Source organism: Pyxicephalus adspersus, chromosome 1 (genome assembly GCF_032062135.1).
Source record: "Pyxicephalus adspersus chromosome 1, UCB_Pads_2.0, whole genome shotgun sequence".
Taxonomy (NCBI): domain Eukaryota; kingdom Metazoa; phylum Chordata; class Amphibia; order Anura; family Pyxicephalidae; genus Pyxicephalus; species Pyxicephalus adspersus.
This window is the reverse complement of record NC_092858.1, coordinates 169,616,928-169,629,059: the sequence shown is the minus strand read 5'-3', so window position 1 is coordinate 169,629,059 and position 12,132 is coordinate 169,616,928. Positions and strand designations below refer to the sequence as shown.

At 40.9% G+C, this 12,132-nt stretch overlaps 1 protein-coding gene across 3 annotated transcripts in view; it reads left to right on the top strand.

The window, feature by feature from the left end:
• Positions 1-12,132, top strand: part of GJA5 (gap junction protein alpha 5) — a 40,453-nt gene that overhangs the window by 12,303 nt on the left and 16,018 nt on the right. Inside the window, exon 1 of one of the 3 annotated variants that reach the window (XM_072398340.1) lies at positions 1,807-1,943. The exons of 1 other annotated variant lie outside the window; for it this stretch is intronic. The gene's annotated coding sequence lies outside the window, so the exon portion shown is untranslated. Of the gene's footprint in view, positions 1-1,806; positions 1,944-4,986; positions 5,182-12,132 lie in introns of those variants that run through there. One more of the 3 variants, XM_072398339.1, reaches the window with a different exon arrangement.

Genomic DNA, 12,132 nt, shown 5'->3' with positions numbered 1-12,132 from the left:
TTAATCAACCCTACCTACCCTAGAAGTAAAAGCTTACCAAAGCCAACCTACCCTAGCAGTAGGAATCCAAACCTAGCTACCCTAGGGTAAGGGTTTACCCAACCTTAGCTATCCTCTTAAATTGAAAAATAAATGTGGGCTGCAGATCAGATTTATGTGTGATAGGGATCCCATCTTGCAGCTTCCCAGTCCCCTGAGTGTCAGCAAATGCTAACGGGGTGCAGTGCATTATTGTGTGGTTGCCTGCATGCCTTACCGATGGCTAGTACTAGCTGCAAGTGATTGGAGCCCAGAGATTCCTCAACCCAAAATATCCAATGGGTAAAATTTTACCGAATCCTAAATACCTAGAGGCAAGAAATTACCCAGCCCTAGCTGCCCAAGGGTTAGGAGTTTCTCCAGCCCTAGCTATCCAGGGGTAAGAGACCACGCAATCTAGGGGTAAGAGATTACCCAACTTTAGCTATCAAGGAGTAAGAGATTACCCAACCATAGCTATCTAGGGGTAAGAGATTACCCAACCCTAGCTATCTAGGGGTAGGAGATTATACAACTCTAGCTATCTAGGGGTAAGAGATTATACAACCCTGGCTATCTAGGGGTAAAAGATTACAGAACCCTAGCTTTCTAGGGGTAAGAGATTACTCTACCTACCCAAGGGTTAAGAGATTACCCAATTTTAGCTATCTAGGGGTAGGAAATTACCCAACCCTAGCTATATTGAGTTAAAGATTACCAACCCTAGCTACCTAGGGGTAAGATATTACCCAACTCAGCTACCCAAGGGTTAAGAGCTTACCCAACCCCAGCTATCTAGGGGTAAGAGATTACCAAACCCTGGCTATCTAGGGTTAAGAGCTTACCCAACCCTGGCTATCTAGGGGTAAGAAATTATCCAACCCTAGCTATCCAGGGGTAAAATATTACCCAACCCTAGCTACCCAAGGGTTAAAAGTTTACCCAACCCTAGCTATCTTGGGGTAAGAGATTACCCAGCCTTTGCTATCTGGGGGTAATAGATTATCCAGCCCTAGCCCCTATCTTAGAACTAAGGGTTTACACAATCCTAGCTACCTAGGTGTAATAGCTTACCCAAACCCACCTACATTTGGGATAGGAGTTTTCCCAACCCCAGCCACCATGGGGAAAAAGCTAAAGAGCTTTCTCAATCTTAGCTACCTTAGGTGTAAGAGCTTTCCCAAACCCGGTCATCCTAAATGTAAGAGCTTTTCCAACCCCAGCAACAATGGAGTTAAGAGCTTACTCATCCCTAGCCACCATAGGGGTAAGAGTCTACCCAACCCTAGCTACCTAGAGGTAAAAGCCTATGCAACTTTAGCTACCCTAGAGATAAGAGATTGCTCAACCCCAGCTACTTTAGGAGAACAAGCTTAATCAACCCTACCTACCCTAGAAGTAAAAGCTTACCAAAGCCAACCTACCCTAGCAGTAGGAATCCAAACCTAGCTACCCTAGGGTAAGGGTTTACCCAACCTTAGCTATCCCATAGGTAGGGGCTTACCCAACTGTGGTTACCTTCAGTTGAAGAACTTAACTCTACAAAAGCTAGGGTTGGGTAAATGTTTACAGCTAGGACTAGCTATGGTTAACCCATTGCATGCATTCAGTGTGGGCAGGCTCCCATTCTATATATAATGTATGATTATATGAATATTGTTTTTTATTCCTTTTTTTCTGTAAAACAGCTGAAGTTAGTGTGCACCCATAGACAGTTTCAGGGGGGCTGGCAAGATATTGTTCTACAGAAAGATACACCCACAATTTTACCCACCCACCTTCTTCCTGAGAAGGGACACCCCAGAGCCTTCCCATCTGATATATCAGCACTGCTGATAGAAGGAGCTCCTGTGTGGGGAGAAGAATGGACTGTGAAATCAGTCTCCAGGCTTCATAGGGTCCTCTCATAGTCCAGGGGAGTTCAGGTAAACATTGGCTGTTGTGGAGAGGATTTATATAACTTCTGTTTATTGAAGAACTGTATTTAGTTTTCTTGTTTAACTGCACCAAAGTTAGAGGTTAAAAGTTTATTTGTCATGAGGATACAGCTGTGATTATTTTATTAATGTAGTCTTTTGTTCTCTGTGTTTTTATTTCTTTTTTATTGCCTTTTTCTTTTACTTTACTAGACCTTATTTTATTGTTTCACGTTCTCTTTCCTTCTTTCCTTTTGCCTTTTTCCATCTCTCATTTGGATCCTTTTTTTCTTTCCTTTCATCTTTCATTAGGTGATTTTTTCCTCTTTTTATAACTTTTTCTTTTACATAGTTTTGTTTTTCTTTTTTCTCTTACTTTCTGTATTTGTTCTTACTTTATCTTTCCATCTACCCTTTCTTTTTTTTGCTTCCCTTTAATCTACCTTCCACATATCATTTCTACCTTCATCATTCTTTATTCTTGTAACTTGTTGCATTTAGGATGCATGCTATTACTTGTTGAACTTTGCAGTACATTTAGATTTAAGGGTATATTATGTTACTAAGTGGATTTCAGGTTCACTTTATTACTCAATAGATTTGGAAATATATAATAAACTTGTTGGATTTTTGGGATTTATTTTATTACTTTTTTAGATTTATGGGTTCTTTTAATTACTTGAATTATGTGTTTCATTTTATTATCTGCTGTATTTAGAGGTACATTGTATCACTCAAATTTAGGGATGAATTTTATTACTTATTAGATTTAGGAATACTTTTTAGATTTATTGAATGTAGCTGTACATTTACCTTTTATTAGATTTAAGGTACATTGCAGCATTTATTATATTCAGGGGTATCTTTTTTGACTTGCTTGACTTAGTGGTACAATGTATCACCCAAATTTAGGGATGAATTTTATTACTTATTAGATTTAGGAATACTTTTTAGATTTGTTGAATGTAGCAGTACATTTTACCTTTTATTAGATTTAAGGGGGCTTTGCATTATTTATTATATTTAGGGGTATATTTTTGTGTTCTATAACTTAATGGATGTAGGGGTACTTTTTATCATTCCGTAGGTTTGGGGTTATATTTCATAAATTATTGGATTTAGGGGAACATTTGAAATACCATCCAATAAATGATCACTAAAAATCTGCCTGTCCATTCCATGGCTCTGATTTATTAAAGCTATCCAAGGCTGGAGAGGATACACTCTTATCAGTGAAGCTGGGTGATCCAGCAAACCCAAAATGGAGTTCTTAAAAGTCATTTGCTATTAGTTGGCTTTGTTTTGAATGTTTTGAATCCTAGACCGGATCCATTCCAGGTTTGTTGGATCACCCAGCTTCACTGATGAAAGTGTATCTTCTCCAGCCTTGGAGGGCTTGGAAGTCCATAGGACCATATTTTGCAGGTGTAAAAAACATATATATCGCCATATAATCTACTTTTTTTTTTTCAGTGGGATATCTGGGCCTCAGTAACAATCACGATATGTCTGATAAGAGCTCCGGGCTTTGATCCTAGCATTTTCAGTCCTGCTGACAATGCAAAATGGGACATTTGTAGTTTCAAACTTTGGTTCTATCTGTGATTCTCCAATTGATCTTCATAGAGGATTGGTCAGTAGGGACAAATTAGGGATTTTTAACAAAACTGATTCTAAAATATTGATTTGGCAGTTAAACAAATGTAACCAAAGTGAATCTCTTTGTTTTTCTGATTGATTTGCTTGAGTTTGCTTGAATATTTGAGAGTACTTAGGGCAGTTTTATTTATTTTATTTAGCTCTTTTTATATTTATGTATATTTGATTGCTATTTGCAGTTGCTTGATATGTTTATTTTTACATTTTTGTTTTATCATTTTGTCTTTTCATTTATTATAAACTGAACAAGCCTATTTCTCATCAGCCACAACATCTACAGCGTTCTAATTTTCAAAGACAGCATAGTGATTTTTGTGTGAAAATAGTGATTACTGGTAATTTACTGATTACCAGTAAAGCCGAAAATCTCAATTTTGCTCATTATTTTCCTCTGTTTGTTTTTTGCGAATATATTTATATTTGAGAAAAAGAGAAATGTAGGAGGGTGAGAAGTTTTGCTGTTTTAAGTAATTTGTTTTGTATTTATGCTCTTTTTCGTGTGTAGTTGATCATCATTGGTGTACAGTTATTTAAAATGTTTTCTGTTTTCATCACATACCTTATTTTAGACCCTGTGCCATTAATTTTAGCTCTCTGTGATTCTCTTTTCCAATCATGGCTGGTACAAGGGGCACACGGTGCTGTACCCAGCTTCCTTAAAATTGTGGTAATGCCCACATGTGATGCAGAAATGAAAGAAATGGATACACCAGGGCCACTCAAGCTGTCCACTTTATTCACAGAGTACTTTGGGGTGGTGGTTAGTGGATAAAATGTCTCTTACATTGCTGGCCAGTGGGAAGAATGTCACCCCAAAAATAATTGGTGCCAGTGGTAACTGACTTGAGAGGCATTCTAGCAACTTCTGGAGGAACCCTGGTTCGGAAACAATGGACTAGATGATGCTGGACATCCTTCAGCCAGGAAATGGCTGAAGCCATGGAAATTTGACATGCTGCAGCTTTGAGTGCGTATTATGAGAATCTCACAGTGTGCAGTGAAATCAGAGTAAGCAATTTCAACCCAGAAGAGTAAGACTGAAGGGAAAGCTGGAGGTCATTTTTAACTTTGTGTACCCCATTGACTATAATGCCTTTTGGCAATATGAAAATTTTGCCAAAATTTTTGCCTAAATTTGAAGTAACAAGCACACTGAATTTTGATCATCCTTAGCTGTGACATGCAGAGTCCGTGTGGTGTGCTTTGCACAGTGCAGGCCCATAAGTGGCACTGAGGCCAAGCTGGTGGAGTGAGGAGAGACGGAGCCATTGGCAGGTGCTGACAAGTGTAAGTGGATTAGCTGTGGAATGTGTGCGGCTCTAGAGATGTCACTGCTCCCGAACCAGCCCAACCTCAGGGAAAGTGTCAAATAAAGACACACAGGCCCTCTGCCACAGCCGTCACTGTACCCAGCCGCACCTCCGTGCCATGTAAAGAATGACTTATATACAGCCAGCCGGGGAGGTTAGTCCAACATACCCACATGGATTACATATGTTTGCTGCCAGTGCAGGACGCTGTCTACATTTTTTGAAACTTTTTGAGAGGATTGATGAACATTCAACTTAAAATCTTTATGGGAACAATTGTAAGTAAAAAAAGGAAAATGTGTGCTTTTGGTACCGAAGTTTGTGTTTATCATTCATTTAGTCGATTTTGCTTTTTATGTTGTCTAAAAAACAGACCTGTGTTATGGACAGCGCCAGTCCAAATTTATAGGTGAGAGGTGGGCTTTGTGCAGGGGTCATCCCTAAATTCCTTTGCTGTTAGACTTGATTTTATTTATAATATAGGATATTTATAGGCTTTGTGTTTATATATATATTGCTGGGACTGGGGAGCAGGGGCACCTGAGATGATAAGTCACGGCTGAGAGCTGGGGGCAAGGGGTGCTAAACTTCCGCTGGGAAGGGGAGCTGTGCTGCCCAGTCTAAAAGGGTAAGGAACAGGGACAGCTGGGCTTATAAATGACTACTGAGAGTGTGGAATAGGGGAGTTCTAAGTACTACTGTTAACTGTTAACTAAGTATAACTGTTCTAAGTACTACTGTTAGGGAGAGCTGTGCTAACGAGTCACGTCAGGGCGGCGGAAGAGAATGGGGGACTGAGCTAATGAGTCACTACTGGGAGTGGGTAACAGGCGCAACTGGGCTTGAAAATCAATGCTGAGAAAGGGGAAAAGGGGAAGCTGGTCTATACTGCTGATAGGGGAGCTGCGCTGCTGAGTCACATCTAGGAGGGGCAACTGGGAACCCAAGTGATAAATCACTGCTGAAAGTGGGGATTAGGGCAGATGAGCTGGTTAGTCACTGCTGAGAGAAGGGAACAAGGGGACCTGATCTTTCTGTGTACTCTTCCCAAAGGAAGGAAGCTGTGCTGATGAGTTAGGCCTACGAGAAGGGGGTTGAATTGATGAGGAGAAGGGAACAGGGGGAGCTGATCTTTCAGATACTGCTTGGAAGGGGAGCTGTGCTGCTGAGTCATCCTTGGAAGGGGGGCAGCAAGGAGCTGAACTGATGAGTCACTTCCGGGAATTGGGAACAGGAGCAACTGGGCTCATACCTTACTGCCGAGAGAGGAAAAAAAGGGGAAGCTGATTCTCTAAGTACACTGCTGGAAGGGAGAGCTATGTTGCTAAATCACATATGGGAGGGTTGATTGGTGGCTGAAATGATAAGAGACTGCTAGGAGTACAGATCCACTGGTAAGTCATTGCTTAGAGATGGTAAGAGGGGAGCTGACCTTCTATGTACCCTGCTTGGTGGGGAAGCTGTACTGCTGATGCATGTCTAGGAGAGGCAGAAATGATGAATCACTGGTGAGAGCAGGGAACTGAGCTGGTAAGTCACTGCTACGTGAGTAGAGCTAAATCATACCCAGGAGAGGTTGCAAGGAAGGCTGAACTAATGGGTCACTTCTGGAAGTGGGGAACAGGTGGAGCTGAGCTGCAAGTTACATTCAGGAAAGGGGGCAGGAAGCACTGATAGACCACGTCACACTTAGATGAAAAGTCAGGGAGAGCTGCGCTGCTGAGAAAACAACCTTATGGCAACTACTGGTAAATCTGACAATCTACAGAAATCAGTTGGGCTTGCGGTAAAGCTCATTTACTGCTTCCTACGAATATGTCATATGAAATATAATATTATGAAAATGGGACTGCAGCCTTTTTTTCTTTTAAGATTTAGAATTAGATATAGTTTGAACCTCCAAAATTTCTCCTCAATGTGCCACCAGGACAGGAAAAGAAGATCACTTTGATGGTATCACACAGCTTTCAGTAGTCCCCAACTAGTTCACAAGTACCAATCGCATATGTCTATCCAGAATTAAAAAAAACCTTTGCAGTCCTATATGTTCACATTATTGGTCACGTTTGCACTCTGAAATAATTACCATTTCCTTTCCGCCCAGAAGTGCCTATAAGCCTAGAAAGGAATAAATTGTTTATGGTGTCACGGCATTGCTGATCTTATCCGTGTTACATCGGATCATAGACAGGCCACAATTGTTGTAGATTGAAATCCCCTCTCAGACAGTGCAGCTTACATCTCATAATAAGGCTGATACATCGGTCTATAAAACAGGATTGCTGTGTGCCTCAATAATAAACATGACTTAATTCCCCCTCAAGACCTAAATCCCTTCCAGCTTCTGCTGTCTCCCCCTTTGTTTATAACCAGATACATAAATACATTTTGTATAATCTATTGTAACCTGGAGTTCCGAAAGGTTTCCTGCACAGGCCGGGAGGTTTACATCTAATCAGGGATAGAAGCAGACGTATCTCCAGACATATTAACCGCTCTCCCTATTTACATCCACGTAGCGCCAGCAGCATAAACACGCTAATTCGGTGACAAGTACACATTACGCGCACGTGGATTAAATAAGCAACAATCCTGAACCTCATAATAAACACATTTCCTCCAACTGAGTCTAATTTATGAAAGATGAACTAAAAAAGAACTGGAGGAAAAGTATAGGTTTAACTTTGCTGTTTTCACTCCCATTTTAATAAAATTGCAAATTGGTATTATGTGGCCAATATTGGACTTATTTTTTGAAAGTTGGAGCCTGAATTAATAAAATTTGAGCAGCAGAGGGCAAGCACCCTCTTACCACCCAAAGGTGACAAGCACCCCTTTACCACCTAAAGGTGACAAGCACCCTCCTAACAATTAAAGGAAACAAGCACCCTCCTACCACTAAAAACTGGCAAGCGCCCTCTTATCACTAAAAGGTGGCAAGCACCCTTCTACCACCAAAAGGTGGCAAGGACCCTCCTACCATGTAAAGGCACCCTCCTAACACTTAAAGGTGGCAAGCACTCTCCTACCACTTAAAGGTGGCAAGCACCCTCTAAACACTTAAAGGTGCCAAGCACCCTCCTACCAACCTAAGATCTTCCAGAGAAATGAGCCATTTTTACTCTCAGATAAGTAACCACTGACCCATCAATAATGGGTGGGGGCATTCTTCCATTTGACTACTAATGTAAGAATAATTTTTTGCCACTGACAGCAAATGTGAGGATATCTCTTTCCACTGACTGTAATTGCAAGGAGCATTTTTTCCACTGACCACTAATGTAAAAATATTTTACCCAATGTCCACCAGTGTAAGGTTTGTTCCACCCATTGATCAGCATCAGGAGAATTCTACTTACTGACTAATATTAAAAGGAGCCACTGATGTAGAGAGCATTCCCTCCACTGACCACTAATTTAAGGACTATTCTTTACACTCACAGCAATTGGGGGGAAATTATTTCCACATACGCAATATTTTTCTTAACGTAAGCAGTATTTTACTCAATGACTACAAAAGTAAGGAACATTCTACCCACTGATCACAATTATATAGAGCAATCTTCCCTATGACTACTATTGCATTCTACCCATTGATGAAGGAAGCATTCTTTCCACTGACCATTAAATTTAAGGATATTTCTTTCAAATGACCACCAATGTAAGGGGCATTCTTGCCACTGGGCACTAATATAAAGAGCCAACAATGTAGAAAGCATTATTGCCAATAACCATAATGTAAGGACCATGTAGGGAGCATTCCCACTGACCACCAATGTAAGGAGCATTCCTATCACTGACCAAGAAATTAAGAAACATTCTACCCATTGACTACCAATGTTACCAAAGAAACATTTTACCAAAAGACGATCATTGGAAAGCATCATACTTCCCACTAGTGTAGAGAACATTCTTATAACTGACCACTAACTTTAAGAGCATTCTACCCTTTTGACTACTAGGTCCCTTTGACTACTATGTAAGAAGCATTCAATCCAATGACCGCCATAGTAATGGGGCCACCAATCTAAGGGAGTCTTCAATGACCATGTATTTAAGGGAGCATTCACCAGCATAATAGGAGGCATCTCAGCTGATCATCAACATATGGGTGTACAGTGCTGTGTAATATATCGGCACTATTTAAATACATGGCCAGCCTGGTTCAGCCCAACAAGGCTCATTTAGGGAGCCATTGCAGGTTGTTATATGCATTAATGTGTGTTGTGCTAGCCTATTCATTTAAATTAGTAGCCCACACACCAATGGACCAGTTCAATGACATACTGTATTTTTGCCAACACACTGGCATGGTGTTTTTTTATTGAGCTTCTTCACTTTGTACATTGGCAACTACTGTACTGTGCATTAGAATACCACTGGCTATGCATAGAGGAGTGGTGAGGTAACAGGACTCATAAAGGGGCCCTAAAGAATATTTTAATAGCTGACTTAATTTCAGTAAAATGTATTTTCTTAGTAAATTCTCAGTTTGACTGATAGACTGTGACGGGTCCGACACGATAAAAGCATGAAATAAGCTGCTCGGAGGGGTGAATCACATGACTTTCCATGCAGAATAGGGTTTTCCTTGCTATATATCAATATTATCCATAGTGAATATCTGAATTGGAACAATGGCCAAGTGTCCATCTAAATAAATATACAATTTCCTGCCAACCTCTGAGCAGGGTGTAACTTATTAATAATAAGGACAGCATGTAACGCGCTGCAAATATTTTACCAAGAGATTATTTGTGTTGCTATTGAAAACAGCCCTGCGGTGTTCTCTTCATAGAATATCTTCTTTCATTTTTTTATATCAGAAAATGAAAATGACCCAGAGAGAAAATCTTAAGGAATATTTTACCAGGAGCAAATATCATTGCTATTAGGGCCGTGGAGACAATCAATGGGCAGGGGCACTGTGCGGGCAAAAAGAGAAAGAGATAAGGTGGTTAAATGGCAGGGCGTTGGGTTGGGGGTTTCAGGGTCGTAATGCTGTTTTTTAAAACAGGGAATCTGACATTCCCTCAAACATTCCCTGATGGGAATCGTCAGGTCCATGGGTTTCATTGGCAGTAATTGATTCCCATTAGGGAATGCTTGGGGGAAAGGTCATATTCCTGGTTTTTTAAATGGAGCCTATAGAGTATATGTTGCAGGAATGAGAGCGGATAAGTGTTGGTATAGTTTTGTGGTAGTGAGACATTGGCTTTGGGATCAGCATGGAAACGATAGCAGCTGATATGGGGCCCAGCCAGATGCCACCCCATCTGGCCCTTTAATGTTCTGGTGTGATTAGCAAGATTGATCTACAATAGTGCCAGCTGGGACCTGAAAAATATGGTGGGCACCATATTTGCAGGTGTGAAGGAAGACCAAGATGAGGATGCATCTATAGACTCAACTCTTGTTCTGGTGACAGCCAACATTTTGGACTTCACAAGCTTTCTGTCTTGGTGGCAATAGTCACCAGAACAAATGGTAATGGTGAATCTAACCAACTGGGGCACAGGCAATAGCAAAAAGCTGATTTTTTGGCTCCACATTTATCCCAATGCACATTATTGGCAATATTACATTTTTAGAGGCCTGCAAGTGATCAGCAAATGTTTATAATCACCTGGTGAAATCTCCACGTGTATCATGTCCAATGAATTGAAAGCCAGAGAAACAATGGCAACAGACACAGGTTAGAGCAGTGTTTCTTAAGCATGGTTCCTCCAGAGGTTGCAGGAAGTTACTTCTGACCCCAATGATCTTTTTGGCTATCTGTAAGGATGACATTCTTCCGAATGGCCAGCAATGTAGGAGGAATTCTTCTCACTGACCACCACACTAATATAATGTCAGTTGTGGATAAAATAATTATGGCCGGGGTCCCCTGAAGACCTGAAAGTTATTTCAGTGGTCTCCATGTTAAAAAGGTTTGGAAACACTCATCCAGGTTAATATTACCATGCATGCCTTCCAATGTCGGTGACCACATTCCCCTTCTTCCTGGTCTAGGTGTCACAGTGATATAGTTGAGAATTAACCAATTTGCCATACGAATGGACCTTAAGAGAAGTCAAAGGCTTACACCAAGTTAATGCCAGCAGATGTAGGCTCATTTTCTATTTTATCTGCATGATGTGGGATTTGATTTAAAAGTGATCTCGGCAGCTGTAAAGCCTCCTGATCACTTCTATAGACGACAGAAGCAGCATGGGCAAAGGGTTCACCCATGGGTTCACCTACTAGCCAACATCCAGGACTTTGTAATCTGTTGCTGAGAATTGAGATCACAACTATAAATACTCACTTATTTTTAACCTTAGCAAACTAGATTTTTTGGAAAAGCAATTTTGTATGGTGCTTGTACAGTTTATTGCTGTTAATTTTGCTCCCTCATATTTCCAGCTATCAAGTTCTAAATCAAGAGAAGAGTAACAATGTGTTACTTCTGTACTATATATAATATTATTCATGCAGAAATCCTCTAATTACAGCAAACAATATTCTGATTATGAGCTACTAAAGCTTTGCATGTTTTCGGGTGAGAGGTCCTCTTTGATCTCACAAACAGTTGTGATCTCTGGTGGCATAGCTGACCAAAGATAGCACAAAATGTGTTCTTTCTGGCCAAAAAAATGACACTTGGCTGTAACAAGCAGCTGACTGATGCGCTTTGGCTGAGTCCCTCATATCACACAGCGTTATTTTTGGGCACTGAAATTTTCCCAGCTCAGAGGCCAAGAAGGACGTCAGTAAATATGCCACATCGTGCCGGCTAAAGAACGGGACATTGCTGTCCATTTTCCAGAAGTGCCGAGGAAAGAGTTAGGATGACCTTATATTACATTGTTGGCTGCTTCAAGGAGATAAGCAGGAAATATATTAAAGAGGACCTGAACTCATAAAGTAAAGGCTAGCAATGTGTGTCATTGTGCCAGACCCTGAAAAAGTTATACCTGATAAATAGCAATGCACCTTGTGGCACCTGGCACCTACAACCTTAAAGCTGTCTATCTGCTGTGTAAGATCTAAGGCACTGCTGCCTCTGAGGTTGGAGGGGGAATTCTTGCGGGAGGGTCTTACATGAGGATGGTTCACTCACAAATTCACAAAGCAAAGCCTGCTGATCCTGAGTGCACTGTCTGATGTACAGATAACCGCTGGAGGGGGAAACCATGAGGATGATCGCAAGACTACAAAACGGCAAATAAACATTTGCAAGTCATGCG